This window comes from Parus major, chromosome 1A (genome assembly GCF_001522545.3).
Source record: "Parus major isolate Abel chromosome 1A, Parus_major1.1, whole genome shotgun sequence".
NCBI classification, from domain to species: Eukaryota; Metazoa; Chordata; class Aves; order Passeriformes; family Paridae; genus Parus; species Parus major.
The window spans coordinates 121161-135706 of record NC_031773.1 but is presented as its reverse complement, the minus strand read 5'-3'; the positions used below and the strand labels follow the sequence as shown (position 1 = coordinate 135706).

Sequence of the window (14546 nt, the reverse complement as noted above, 5' to 3'; positions counted from 1 at the left end):
CTCAGGGTGGATTTTAGGGAAAATTCCTCCATGGAAAGGGGGGTCAGGCACTGGAAATGCCCAGGGCAGGGGGAAGTGCCCATTCCTGGAGGGATTTCCCAGCCCTGTGGATGTGACACTTTGGGACAAGGTGGGGCAGGGGTGGGAACAGTTGGACTCGATGATCTCAGAGGTTTTTTCCCAACTAAAATTCCATGATCCTGTTATTTTATTTTTCACATGAGAGATTGGAACAGACTTGGTGCAGCAGTGGCACCAGGAATTCCAAGGAATTCCCTCCATCCCATCAGAGGATCCCAACCCCTGGGAACCTCCACAGGTCCTGGCAGGGAGATGAATCCATCAAGGTGAGGAGAAGTTGGCACAGGAATTCTCAAAGGGATTGGATTTGATGGATGGGATCAATAAACCTCAAAGTGTGACCACAGTGACAGATCCACCTCCACAAGCACAAGATTCCCTTAAATCAGGAAAAAAAAATCCTCAGGAAAAGCCAAACAGGGATAGGAGAGGCGTAATTAACACCTAATTAAAAGCAGCTATCAATGAGTAAACTCCTTAAATGGATCCTACAGAGAGGGAACTACACAGGGAGAAAATGAGGATTTCTCTGGGATAACTGGAAAAATCCTCAATATTCCACTCTGACCTGATGCCTGAGCTTGGCAGGAGAATTCCTTGAGAGCTGGAAATAATCAGGAAGCAGAAGAATTCTCAGAGTTTCAGCTGAGGGGGGAAACCAGAGCTGGATCCAGGAGCACTGAGGATGGAACTGGAATCATTCTGGTGGCCACACATCTGTCCCTGAGCTGAAGCACCACATTTATTATTTGCACCACTCCAAACTCCCACCCAGAGAAGTTGGTTTCCATGGAAATGGGACCCAGTGGTGGAATTGAGTATTTAGTGTATAAATCATCAACTTCTCAAACCAGCCAGGAATTTCAAGTGTGTTTTCAGAGAAATATCAGAAGGAGAAAATACAATTTTTTGATTTTTTTTTTCCAGGTGTGCTGGCAAGGGTCGATTTTCTCTCTGGGAGGATTCAAAAAGTGCTGAAACTCTTGTGAAAGAGAAACCACAGGGCTGAGCGTGACCCTAAACCTGTGCTAAACCTGACACCAAGCCTAAGATTTAAGTGTAATTTGGGGCTGGGCCTCATCACATGATTTACAAGAATTTCAGCAGTTCTCCTAAAAGCAAATTGCTTTCACATATTTAAATAATTCTCCAATTTAGTCTTTTGTGGGGGGGGAAAAAATATTATTTTAAAGGCTTTTTCCCTCAAGGGGAGTTTGGGTTAAGTTTTTTGTAGATTTTAGTGATTTTTCACTCACAGAAACCTCCAGAGTCGTTTAGAAAGTGCCTCTCAAAGCCCCAAAGGGACAAAGATCCATCTCCTCCTGCTGGAAAACCCTTGGGATGAGATGTTTGCACTCAAAAGAAGATGCAGAGGATGCCAAGAGCTGAGTTTTGGCAAGAGCTTATTTAGGGAAAAGAATAAAAAATATTAAAAAAAAAAATCTAGAATTATGTCAAGGTCTTGATTTTAAACAAGATAAAAGGGTTTTGTGGCAGGAAGGAGAAAGTGTCAAAGGAAATGTTGTAAATTAAGATTAAATTTAGCTTTGGCATGGAGCAGGTCCAGCTCTGGAGGCAGATTCCACATCCTCCCTGCTGCCCATTGCCAGGATCTTTCCTTGCCTGCAGAAGATGCTGAATTGGGCCATGGAGAGTGAGGAATTCCTGGAGAATTCCTGATCCTCAGCTCAAACTCCAGCCTAACTCTGCCTTAAGGAAATGTGAAACCAGGGAAATCCTCAGAATTGGTTTTATAAATGCTGGGATGCTTCAAAAAGAAATAAAATCAGTCCTGGGAGAGGATTCCTGTAAAGAAATTGAACCTTGAACTGCTAAATTATCCCAAGGAGGAGGAAAAACTTCCAAAGTCCTGCTCAGGATCTCTCCATGGCCTGCCAGGAACAGAATCCAGAGGGATTTTTGCTCTCCTGGCTCCCCAAACCTCTCCAAGGAAAAGAGAGTTCTCCCCAGCTTGGGGTTGTTTTGCAGAGTTCCTTCAAACCCCAGCAGAAAATACTCAGGGATGCATTTCCTGATCCCACTTGCAACACATTTTTAAATTTTTTAATGTTAAAATTTAATTAATAATTATATTTAAATTTAAATTTAATTGATTAAATTAATAAATTAATTTTTAAAATTTTAAACGTTTTTAAAATCATGGTTTTCAGAACTGAGACAGCACCAAACTGCTTGAAATTGGACAGTGCCAGGGAAAATGAGGCAGCTCTGTGCTCACAAAAGCTGCTTCAACTTTAATTCTTCAATAATTGGCTTTTGTGCTTAAAATCCAAACTCCCAGCAGGGAACTGCCTCTCACCCAGGTGTTTTCTGCTCCAACCACAACAGCAAGAAAATCTCCCAAAGGTATTTTGGGGGGTAGGAACAACTGATGTCTCATAGAATCCTAAAATTTGGGTGGGAAGGGGACACCTTCCACTGACCCAGGGTGCTCCAAGCTCTGTCCTTAAATAATTCCAAGGATCCAGCCACAGCCCAGCTGTGCCAAGGTTTCCCCACCCTCAGAGGGAAGAATTTCCTCCTAAGATTTAATCTAAACTTACCCTCTCTGCTTTTAGGCCATTCCCAAGTTGTTTGTTCCAGAATTCTCCGCTACCTCAGCCAGAAGCTCCAGTAGTTTCTGAGCCTTGCTGGTTCTTATCTGCCAATCCTCAAAGAAAAGAGCTTTAAAACATAAATCTCCAAACCCTCTGGGATTTTTCCAGCATGGGTGGAGGAAATAAAAGCCAACTGAATGTGGAAATTAGGCTTGAGATCAGTGCAAGTCCTGAATTAACAGAGAGGAAAATCCTGGTTTGGCTTTGGTGCAGATTTCCCAACACCCAATTTGAAGGAGCACACGAAGCTCCACCAGCTCCAGGTGGGTTTTTTTTTTAGGGTGGATCATTCCTGAGCCACCTGGGGATTTTTATTCCTTTTAAAACACTACTAAAAATGCGATTTCTTCAAGAACAAGTGAAATTCTGCCAACCTTGTGAACCTCAAGTGCAGCAGAGAAGGCAGAGAGCAGCTCACAAGCAATGGAAAATCAGGATGAAGGTCAAGCCTGTGGAAGGGGTTTGCACCCAAAATTCTTCCTGAAGTTGGGAAGGCTCATTTAAAACTCATTTATGGTCCTGGTTGGGATCCTGCTCCTTTGGCAGGGGGTGATCAGCTCTTCATGGCCTGCCAGGAACAGAATCCAGGGGGATTTTTTCCTTTCCTGCTCCCCAGGCACCAAGGAAAATGGAATTATCTCCATAGTGGGGTTGTTTTCTGATCCTACATGGAAATATTTCAGAGTTGGGGACCTGAGGGTGCCTTTTAAAGATCCCTCCCAAACCCTGGAGGATGGGATTTGTTCCCTTCTCTCCCTGCCAGAATTTCCAGAGGGATCAGATTTGCTTTCCCCCTCCTTGGTTTTGTTTAAAGTGTTTTAAAGGAGCAGCTCAGGCAGGATTTACACACAATTCCTTTGGATTTTAGCACAAATCCCAAACCTGAATCACACACCCAACAAAGTTACAACAACCACAACTTCCCAAAGCAGAAAAAAACCCTAAAAAGTGATTTAGGAACAAACACCCTGGTTCCACACAACTGAAATTGATACAATTTTCCTTCTTTTCAGGTCACCCCCAACATAAAACCACCACAAACCCCACACACACCAAAAACCAGCAGAGCTACAGGAAAAGGTGCAGGAGTTTCCTGTTTAGAACAGAAAATTCCTCCAGCAATCCAACATTCCACTGTCAGGGTTATTAAATCAATTATCCTCTTCATCCTCCCAGTGGAATGAGGCCAGTGGGGCACTGTGGCATCCCAAAAAACACACCCAACATCCCCAGGGCTGCCTGGAATCACCTGAGCTGCTTTGTCCCTGAATTTTGTGGCATTTAAAGGAATAGAAATAGTGCATTTAAAGAATTATTTTCTATTCTTAATTATTTTCTATCAAATTATTTTCTATTAAATTATTTTCTGTTAAATTATTATTTTTTTATTTTTAATATTATTATATCATATACAATAATATATATTAATAATAATATAATATATTATTATATATTATATATAATATATATTAATAATAATATAAGATATTATTTTTTTTCTATTATTATATCATTTCCTATTATTATTTTTCTAATTATTTTTCTATTAAAATGTAAAGAATTTTAAAGGGTTTTTTCCTATTAATAAACAGAATTTATTCTATTTATTAGAATAATAAATATTTCTAAATAAATAAATATATTATATATAATATAGAATATATATAGTATATAGAATATATGTAATATATTATATATTATATATTTTATATATAGATAAAATAGATATTATATATAATATATATTATATCAAATATATAATATCTATAATATATTATATATAATATATATAAAATATATCAAATATATAATATCTATAATATATTATATATAATATATATATCATATTATATTATATTACATTATATTATATATATAATATATAAAATATATAAAATATATATTAAAGTTAATCATGAAAACAACTGCAAAAAGTTGGTCTCATCACCAAAACCACCTGCAAAAAGTTCATTTATCAACCTCAGAAATTCAGGAAATCAGGTTGGTGCTTCCTTTAATCCCAGAAATTCCTCCTGCATCCAGTTCCCACCATCAGCTTTTGCACCAAGAACAACTCTCACCCAAAAAAAAAATGTGATTTTAAACCTCAAGCACTTCCAAAGGGTTTTAGGGCTTTTCCCAAGGGATTAATTGCACAGGATTTTCCTGCAAGTTGAAGGTTTAAAGATAAATTTTGTTCCAGAGGAAGGCAGGAGAGAAAATCAGAATTAACAATGATCCCCAAACACCAGCAGAGGAAAATCAGGAGCCAACAAAGCCTTGGGAGCTTTGTTTGGATTTGGGAATTTTTGGGAAGGCAGAGCTGGGAAAACACCAGAGCCCAAATCCCAGGATAACTGTGATGATGAAGGCAGATATAAATTGATATATATAATTGATAAAAATATCAATTTTTAATATTTTTTTTAATGGTTTCCAAATTTTGGAGATTTTTCCTTTGCTCAGCAGCTGCACCAGAAGGAAAAGCTCTTCTCAAACCCTGGGAATTTCTTTATGGGAAGTTTTTACCCCAGGAAGGCAAGGATTAAAATCATGGAATGATTTAGGTGGGAAGGGATCGTTAAAGATCATCCACAGGAACCTCCCACCATCCCTGGGTGCTCCAAACCCTCTCCAACCTGGTTTTGGAATAATTCCAGGGATCCAGGGACAGCCAAAGCTTCTCCAGGAATTCCATCCCAGGGTCTGCCCAGCCAGGAATTCCCTCTCAATTTCCCATCTCAAACTCCCCTCTCTCAGTTTATGGCCTCATCCTGTCCCTCCAAAGCCCTTCCAGATCCCTCTCCCTCCTTTTTTAATTAGTTAAATTTAATTAATAATTTTTTTTTTTAAAAAAAATTGAATTTAATTAATTAAAGAACTCATTTTTTAAGCCCCCTTAAGGCACTGGAAGGATTCTTTAAAGTCAGTTTGGCTCAGGTGGCATCACCACAAGCAAAGGAAAGGAAAAATGGGATTATTTTTCCACAGATTCCCCCAAAATGCAGAGGAGGGAGGGAGGGCTGGAGAAAGATTGGGATATTTCCCTGGTGGAGTTTGGAATGTGCTCTCACTGCTGGAAACTCTTGGAAATGAAATAATAAATGATATTTCATAAATATTAAAAACATTTTAAAATATTCAACAATATTGGAAATAAAATAATATTAAAAGAATAATTTTATGTAGATGATTATAATAATGATAATGATAATAATGATGATGATGATGATGATGATGATAATGATGATGATAATGATGATGATAATGATGATGATAATGATGATGATAATGATAATGATGATAGTGATAATGATGATAATGATGATAATGATGATAATAATAATGGTAATAATAATGGTAATGGTAATAATGGTAATAATAATAATGGTAATAATGATAATGATGATGATAATGATGATGATGATGATAATGATAGTGATGATAGTGTTGATAATGGTAATAATAATAATAAAGGTAATAATAATGGTAATGGTAACAATGGCAATGATAATAATGATAATGATGATAATGATGATAGTGATGATAATGATAATAATAATAATAATGGTAATAATAATAATGGTAATAATGGTAATAATAATAATGGTAATAATGATAATGATAATGATAATGGTAATGATAATGGTAATGATAATGGTAATGATAATAATGGTAATGATAATAATGGTAATGATAATAATGGTAATGATAATAATGGTAATGATAATAATGGTAATGATAATAATGGTAATAAGGGTAACAATAATAATGATAATAATGATAATAATAATAATGATAAAATAATGATAATGATAAAATAATGGAATAATGGAATAACGGAATAATAATAATAATAATAATAATAATAATAATAATAATAATAATAATAATAATAGAATTTCCCTACCCAAAAGCACCAAATCCACTCAGAGAGGGAAACCAGGCCAGAGGGATCCGCTGGAATCAGGAGCAGCTCATCCAAAGCCCTGCTCCTGTCTCTTGTTCTAGCACATCTGCTCAGGATTAATTATCCCATTTCCCTCTCAACTCCCTAACGAGAGGCTCAGCACTCGTGTGAGAAGAAAAGACAGAGCCCAGGGGAGTTTTATAAATCAGCCATCCCCAAAATTGATGTCCTCGTGTTTTGGAGAGCTGCAGGAGGAAAAGCTCACCATGAGGTTCCCCTGCAGGAATAACTCTACCTGGGGTTTGTTACAGTGCAGCAGAAAAGGAAAAAAAATAATACCAGCAGTCAATTGAAAATTGAAGTTGAGCTTTGGGATCAGGCCTGGAATACACCCTACATTGTCAGGATAAATGGTGGTGGTGGGATTCTGCAATTCCCAGTTTTTAGGGTGTCTTGGGGAGCTTTGGAGTGAAGGCAGAGTTTTCTCATAATTAGTTAAATTCAACTGAAACGGGAGATTCCTTGACATCATCTCTTTGAATCACCATTATAGAAGAGACAAAAGAACACCACTGCAAGTGCACTAAAAACTAATTAACAGTTGAGTCGTTAGCAGGTGCAGCTGCCTGAAAAAGTGGGATTTTGTCACCGAGTTTCAAGTGTCTCCTCCTTCAGAGAGGAGCTGATAAAACCCCCCCTGAATTTTCCCCAGCACAGAACAAAAAGCCTGGAGCCGACCTCTGCCAGATGCTCTGAATTCCAGGTGACCTCCAGCAGAGCCAGCCAGGCTCTCAAAGACACACATTTATCACAGCCTTCTTTAATAAATCAGAATTAAGCAGCCTTGACACACTTGAAACTGTTCTGGAGGACAATATTACTAATCCACAAAAGCAAAAAAAAAAAAAAAAAACCCCAATTAAGCAGTGTGCAAAGAAGCAGGATCCTGCAACAATCAAGGAAGTTGAAATAAAGACAGCTTGGAATTATAGAAGCAGCACACTGCTCCCAGCAATTTTCCCTTGTGCTGCCACAGTGACTTATTTTCCTCCCCTTTACTCATCTTTGCCATTTGACAATTTTAGCAGAGATGTGGGGCTTGGAAAGGAAAAAAAAAAATATAAAAATGTAAAAGTGGGAACATTCTTTAGTTGAGATAAATTTAAAGGGTAATGAGAAAAGTGGTTTTCTCCCTTTACTCCGAGCTGTTCCCACCCTAAACCTACACAAATCTCCAGCAGCAACCAGAGCTCAGCAAGCCACGGGGTTTTTTTGGGATATGGAGCTGATCCATCCACAAAAAAATGGGACAGGATTCACCTCTTGGCAGCTCAAAATGGGACTCAAAGCTTTCATCCATAAAGAAATGTCCTGTTCCTCTTCCCTGCAATTCCAGGAACTTCCCAAGCCTTGTCCCTGCCTGCTGGGATTAAAAGGAAATGGGAATTCCAGCAGAGGCTGTGGGGCACAAATGCTCCAGAAATAGGGATGGGGCAGGAATTTGGATACAAAACCTCCCATTTCTGGCTGACAGGCTAAATTTAGTCCAGTCTGGTAATGACCTAAAAAGCAGCTGATGTGGGTTTCTGTGACGCCTGAGAGAGGGATGTGCACGTGGCAAAGTCCTGCTGCCTCCTGGGAGGCTCCAGGAGACCCAAAATGGGAAATTTGGACCCAAAGGAGCTGCCTGAGCCAAGTGGATCCTGCTTCTGATCCATCCTATCTCCTGAGAGAATTAGGGGAATGTTCTCCACCCTCTTTCAGGGTTTATTTTGCTGTTTGAAGCACTTTGTAAAAGAATATCAAAGCCCCGTCCACTTTTTGCTGGGATGCTCAGCAGCAGATTCCCAGCTGCCCTTGGAAATAAAATCTGGATTATTAAAGAGGATTGTGGAGTTCAGCTATCCCAGGTTTCACCTCCCAAGTCTGGAGAAAACTGGCAAGAGAAACACAGAATATCCTGAAATGCCTGAATGGCACCGAATTTGGGGTGGCTGCAGAGAAATCTGTGACTCTGGAAGGCTCCAAGAGCCACAGAGGACAATTTAAAGGGCTTAGTGGCTACTGAAAAGCTAGAAAAAAATTCCAAAACTCTTTAAAAAACCTCATTAATGCATCTCCTGAACCTGCAGAACTCTGTTATATCCCAGCCAAACTGAGCAGGAAGCCCCTGCAAAAAGATAAAAGTCCAAAAAGAAACAAACTACAGCAAATTTAATATTTATCAGCACAATATTTGCCTGTAACGAGACAGAGATGCTGGTTCAGACTCTGAGCAGCCAGTTATTGTGGAATTATGGAATTTTGGGGTGGAAGGGACCTTTAAAGATCATCTGATTCCCACATTTTCCATAGACCAGGTTTGTTGTGTTATAAACTTTTCTCACACACAATTCCCACTTATCCAAGAAAAACTAACAAGGAAAAAAGCCCCAAACGTGCAGAGACTTGAGAAGAGGCAGCAGCAGCACCAGAATCCCTGCACAAACCCCACAAATCCATTTCTTGCTACATTTAAACAGGTGTAACCAGCAAATCTTTGCTTACCCCTCAGTCTTTTTCAAGAAATCCTGCTGAAGTTAGGAAAAATTCTGATTTTTTTTCCCCCAGAGAACTGATATTTAAAAAGCTTGGGAGCACAGGAGCCAAAGGAATTATGATGCAGGTCAGGGAGAGCAGCATCTGGGACACACCAGAAGAGCCAAACACTCCCCTCTCCTCCCAAAACTACTCCCAAAATGTGTAAAATTCAGTTTAGCACCAGCATGGGCACCTGGTTTAAACACAGGGTCAACAAATTTCCTGATTTCACAGCAAAAACAAAGTTGTGGCAAACCCTGAAACACAAAATAGGGGATGAAAAGGATCCATTAGGGGCACTATTGCTCATCAGCTCAATTTTAGGGGATCTTTAATTTCATCTGGCCAGGCTCAAGTCTCGATTTTAGTTCCAGCAGTGACTCAAGCAGGGTTCAGAGTTTCACTGATTTGCTAAAAGAAAGTGGGAATATTTCCTCAGTCCTGCCAAACTGGGGGTCTGGGTTTTCTCCATGTACAAAACATGCTGGTTTTGCCTCCTCTTCCCAGTTTATAGTTCATTTTCTGGGGAATTTTTTGCTCCAAACCAGGCCAGCATCTAAAATGATCTTTTTATGGCTAAACAAACCACGAAGGAATAAAACCAGTGGATTCTGAGCAAGGTGCAGCTGACAAAAATCAGTTTAAATCCGAGACCCTGGAGCTTTAGAGGAGTTTAAAAAAGCGAGGAGCAGCTCCAGTGAGAGCAGGGTGAGTTAACACCTCCTCACATACCTTCCCTTTCAAGGAACACACAGGCTCTGGCTCTTCACTTACCGGGATCTGATTTCTGACATCCCAAATTTTCAACCCAGCCCTTCTCAAAGCACATTCTCCTGTTGGGATCTGAGCTTTCTCCAATCTCCAGGCACGGATTCCTCCCCCTTGAGCCAGGAGTATTGAGTTACCAACGATGTCAAACAAAGCACACTGATCATTCAGCTTCCTTATTTCCACTGCTTCCCTCAATTCAACACCGACACAGCCTCAAAGGAAAAAAAATAAAATAAAATAAAAATAAAAAGTGGGAAGCAAAAAGTAGGAGGTGACTTCAGGAGCAGCAAGGAATAAATCAGTGTAACCACACTGAGTCACCTCAGAGGTCTGACATTCCCAGGATAACTGCTGCACTCCTGGAAGGATAATTCCCTTTATTTTGGAATTGAGGATTGACTTTGAAATTGAGGATTCCCAAGCAAAACCTTTCCCCCCCAAAAAAATATAAAAAAAAATCAACCCCTGACTATCTTCTTATTCAAACAAAGTTTCTAAAGCTGGCTAAGTGTTTAGAGAGTTGCTAAAATTCAGCAGCAGAGGCGAGGGGGATGTGGGAGCCTTCGGAAAGATCCCAGTGCTGCAGAACATGAGCTCAGCAGGAAAGCAGCCGGGGCTTTGTGAGGTTTAAAACCCTCCTGGCTGCCACGTGAAACCCAGCCCAGGCCTGGTGGTTTTGGAGATCTGAGGGGGAAGGTCACAGAGTCTGAATTTATGGCATCAGAAACAAGAAAAACAAAAGAAGTTTCAGATGTCTTCAGCAGAAAGGAGAGGGTGATGATGGAGAGGTGGATTCCCCTGATGGAGAGGCTTTCACCCCATTTAGCAGCAGGGAGAAATCTCTTCCTGTTCCCAAAAAGGAAGAATAAACCAGGGAAATAAAAGGATAATTAAAAAAAAATTAAATATATATATTTATTATATATATAAATTAAAGAGGATTTTTCCCTGAACAAATCAGTTTGGGAACAGCCAGGAGCCAAAGGAATGTTTTGGGCTTCATCCTGTACCAATTCCAGGGTTTCCCATCCCTGGAAATGCCCAAGGCCAGGGCTTGGAACACCCTGGGATGGTGGAAAATGTCCCTGCCCACATTTTGGGTGGAAACTGGATGATTTTTGAGGTCCCTTCCATGTGCTGCTCCTCCAGGTTCCTCTCAGTGCAGATCTCCCAATATTATGTTTTAAAAAAAGTCAACAACTCCCCTCCCCAAATGCATCTGAAAGCTAAATTTGGTCCTTTTCAAACTAAAAAAAATTAAATTATTCTGGTTTCACACCACACTCACACTCCACTGAGCAAGGCTTGAAGGAGCAGTTTCATTTCACAGAACCAAGAAGAGTCTTAACTCTCCAAACCGTGGCCACTCTGGGGATCCAAGAGCTTCAAAATCAACTTTTAAATCAACATTTTCATTTAGAAACTCCCTTTAAGGAGAAAATGATTTTCAATCTCTGCTCAGACAAGCCAGGGTTGTGTTTTCAGGCAGATTTTCCTGCTGCAGGAATCGGGTGTCTCCTCGGACACAGCCTCAGAGCAGGCCTGAACCTGCCAGCACTGAGACAAAACAAAGCACCACAACCCACAAAAAATAAAAAAAATAAATTAAAAAAAAAAGTTGCCAGAGTGGTTAAGTTAATAATTTATCAATCTTTTCAACTTTGCATCCATTAATCTACCGTGGTGGAGGTTAATCTGGGACGCTCAGGCTCGGTGTCACACGCTGGTTTGGGTTTTTTTTCAGGGGTTATGCTTGGTAAATTGTGTAAATAGCTGTTCCTAGCCCAAAAAAATGGTTTTTTTTTTATCAAAATCCTGGATTTTACAGCCAGACAGTGCCTGACCCTGGTGCAAAGCTCAGCTTTCAATGCCATTCCTGCCTCCAGGATTCCTCTTCCCTCGATCCCATTCCTTTATTCCTAACACAGCTCGAATTTCCACCCCAAATCCCCTCTGCCACTGCTCAAAGGCAGGTAAAAGCCCCCTGGAATTTGGCACAAAAAGCAAAATTGATTTAATAATCAACTGTCAGCTTTTAATCTCAGCCTCTCATAGGGTATGACACAAAGCCTCCAGGGTGAAGCTGCTCTAAAAGGCAACAATGTAGACTTTTCCCCCCCCAAAAAAACACATTATCAAATTCAAAACGTTCATTTTTTAAGGAAATAACAGCAAAAAAATAATAAAAAAAAACATTTTAAAGCCAGACATTATAAAACTTTTCAGAATAATCCACCCAGGTGCTCCATTTGTCCCTAAAAAAAAATCAAATCTAAAATCCTTAAAAAAATAAAATCTATTTTCTGCTCTTTTCTTGCAACGATTCCGAGGAAAGAACGCAAAGGGAAACGCAGCAATTTCTGGGAAAGCATCACCTGACCCTCAACATAAACAAAACAATCCAAAAATGGCTTTACCCCTTCCTCTGAGTCAGGAATATTTGGGATTCTCCATCATTTCCTGGATGGGGATGATGCAGGAGATGCAGCCCTGCTGAGAAATTCCAGGCTGACAGAGCTGGGTTCAAAAATGATCCACAGGGATCCTTCCTGCCAAGGTTTGGGAGGGATTTGGGTGAATTAATTTGATCCAGGGAAAAGAGATTGAAGGGTAGAGGATGCTCCTGAAGATGTGAAATGAAATAGAGGCCGGGTCCTGCAGGCAGAAGCGAGGCAGGAATTAGTGGGTACACAAAATGGGGTAAAATCAGTGTTTTCCTGGAGGTTTTATCCAGCCTCAGATTCCTGGGGAGGGTGAGGAGCTGGGAAAAGATGGAGAGTGAGGATGAGGAGGTGATGAAGGAGATGGGATAAGGGGGGAAAAACTTGGGATGACTTGGGGATGGGAGAGGGAATCCTTGCACTCCTCTCCAAGATCCAGAATTCCACAGCCAGAAACAAACAGCTCTGAGCACCCCAAGGAGGTGAAGAAAATAAAATTAAATTAAAAAAAATAATAAAAATATTAAAATAATAATGAAAACTAATAAATAGAGTAATATAATAAATAGAATAATATAATAAATTAAATTAAATTTAAAAATAAAAAATAAAAAAATAATGAAAATTAATAATATAATAAAGATGAAATATAATAAATAAAATTAAATTCTAAAAATAAAAACAAAATAATAATAAAATAAAATGATATAATAAATATAAAATTTAATAAAAAATAAATATAAATAAATAAAAATAAAAATAAATAAATAAAAATAAATTAAAAATAAATAAATTAAAAATAAATTAAAAATAAATAAATTTAAAATAAATCAATAAAAAATAAATATAAATAAATAAAAATAAAAATAAATAAAAAATAAATAAATAAAAAATAAATGAATTAAAAATAAATAAATTTAAAATAAATTAAAAATAAATAAATTAAAAATAAATCAATAATAAATAAATAAATTTAAAATAAAAAATAAATGAATTAAAAATAAATAAATTAAAAATAAATTAAAAATAAATAAATTAAAAATAAATAAATTAAAAATAAATTAAAAATAAATTAATTAAAAATAAATCAATAAAAAATAAATAAATAAAAATAAATTAATAAAAAATAAATCAATAAACATAAATCAATAAACATAAATCAATAAACATAAATCAATAAAAATTAATCAATAAAATAAAATAATAAAATTTTTAAAAAATAAGGAATAAAACTAAGGAATAAATAAAAAAAATAAGGAAAAAAACCAAATAATGAAAAGCAAAGCAAGAACCTCACAGTTCTGCCAGCAACAAAAGCAAGTCAGCCCATTTCCCTGGGATCCATCCCACCCAGAGGCTCCTGCTGGAATCCCCAGGAGCTGCACGAGCCAGTGGAAAGCAGAGGTGACAAGGTTGGACCATCCTTCAGTCACCAGAGCTCTGTTTTGGTGAGGAAAAACAAAGAGCAGTGATCTATGTTCATTATTCCAGAAATACACAGACAAAATCCACAGGGAAACAGAGGGAGTGAAAGGAGGGAATGCACACAGTGAGACACACCCCCACATCTGGAATTCACATTTCATATTGTAAAATAATAATAATAATAATAATAAAAATAATAAAAATAATAATAAAAATGTTATTCAGCGTTTTTGCTGCTGGAATAAAGTCCAGGAAAATTCAGGCACTTGTGGCTCAGTGTGGGATCACCTCTGACTTGAGCAGAAATCAGGAGGAATTTGGCTGGAAATCTGCTCCATATGGGAGCCTGTCACTTTAACTGTGGGTTCTCTCCTTCCTCAACAACAACCTGTTATGTTTTTATCCTGGGAATGGCTCTGATTAAATAAATCAAGGTTTGAGGAGGTGCTGAGAAGGTTCAGAGACCAGATCTGGGTGTTTCCAGAGGCACCTTTCTCTTCCCAAAAGCCCCATTCCTGCTGCTCTGCCTTGATGGAAAGGGAAAAAAATCCCAAGGAAATAAAGAGGGGAAAAGTCTGTCAAGGTTTGAAATCTAGGAATAAAACCTGAGGAAATAAAGAGGGGGAAAAAGTCTGGCAGGAGTTGAGGCTTGGGAATAAAACCCAGGGAAATAGAGGGGAAAAGTTTGTTAAGAGTTGGAATTTAGGGGAAATAAAGAAG

The 14546-nt window shown here is 38.2% G+C and overlaps 1 protein-coding gene across 15 annotated transcripts in view; it reads right to left on the bottom strand.

Annotated features, from left to right (window-relative positions):
- The window catches only part of UBE2H (ubiquitin conjugating enzyme E2 H), a 30821-nt gene that overhangs the window by 9928 nt on the left and 6347 nt on the right, over nucleotides 1-14546 (bottom strand). For 4 of the 15 annotated variants that reach the window (XR_004497417.1, XR_004497418.1, XR_004497410.1 and 1 more), the window contains 4 exons: nucleotides 13699-13841; nucleotides 12378-12615; nucleotides 9964-10172; nucleotides 2646-3363 (listed from right to left, as the gene is read on the bottom strand). The exons of 1 other annotated variant lie outside the window; for it this stretch is intronic. The gene's annotated coding sequence lies outside the window, so the exon portion shown is untranslated. Of the gene's footprint in view, nucleotides 1-2645; nucleotides 3364-9963; nucleotides 10173-11248; nucleotides 11518-12377; nucleotides 12616-13693; nucleotides 13842-14546 lie in introns of all 15 variants that reach the window. 10 more of the 15 variants (XR_004497419.1, XR_004497411.1, XR_004497412.1 and 7 more) reach the window with 7 other exon arrangements.